Here is a 612-nt window from a genome sequence, read left to right as displayed (position 1 = left end):
TAATTCGAGCTTGAGCGACCCCGCGTCGTCGTCGTCGGCGCGCGCGCCCGCTCCCAGGAGCCGGTGTGGTGGTGGGAGATAAATGAAGCTGGGAAAAGGGGGTGGGGGGGCTCTTCAACTTTGCTATATTCGCATGGCGAAGAGTGGCCGCAGCAGTTAAGCATATCGCTCTATTCGCAACCATCAAAGGCGAGGGGGAAACAACTGTTAAACTTTGGGTCAGACGGATTATACGGATTACCCGTATTACCTTTAAAGTATCCTCCGGATTACTTTGCTTTTTCTCTAGTCCCCAGATTACCCTAAAATTTTCCCGGATATTACCCCGGACTTTTTCGAATTTCCCCGGAATACAACTGCCGGATTGTACCTAACGGCTGTCAGCCGCGTATTGCCTTAGTCGTTTCCCCCTCGATCAAAGGCCATAGATGAAGAGCAGAGAGGACGTAGCGCAATGCGAGCGGGTTGACCAGAATCCTTCTCTAGGGGGAGGGGAGAGGGGGGGATTTCCAGTGTCTCCTTCCCGGCCGCTGTCCACGCTTTCCGCTGCTTCGTGTGCCCCCGTTACTCGTATGGCCCACCCCGCTGCCACCGTCCCGGCAATGACCCCCC

Source organism: Frankliniella occidentalis, unplaced genomic scaffold, assembly GCF_000697945.3.
Source record: "Frankliniella occidentalis isolate FOCC.00 unplaced genomic scaffold, Focc_3.1 Scaffold1029, whole genome shotgun sequence".
Taxonomy (NCBI): Eukaryota; Metazoa; Arthropoda; class Insecta; order Thysanoptera; family Thripidae; genus Frankliniella; species Frankliniella occidentalis.
Note: the sequence above shows the minus strand (reverse complement) of the source record.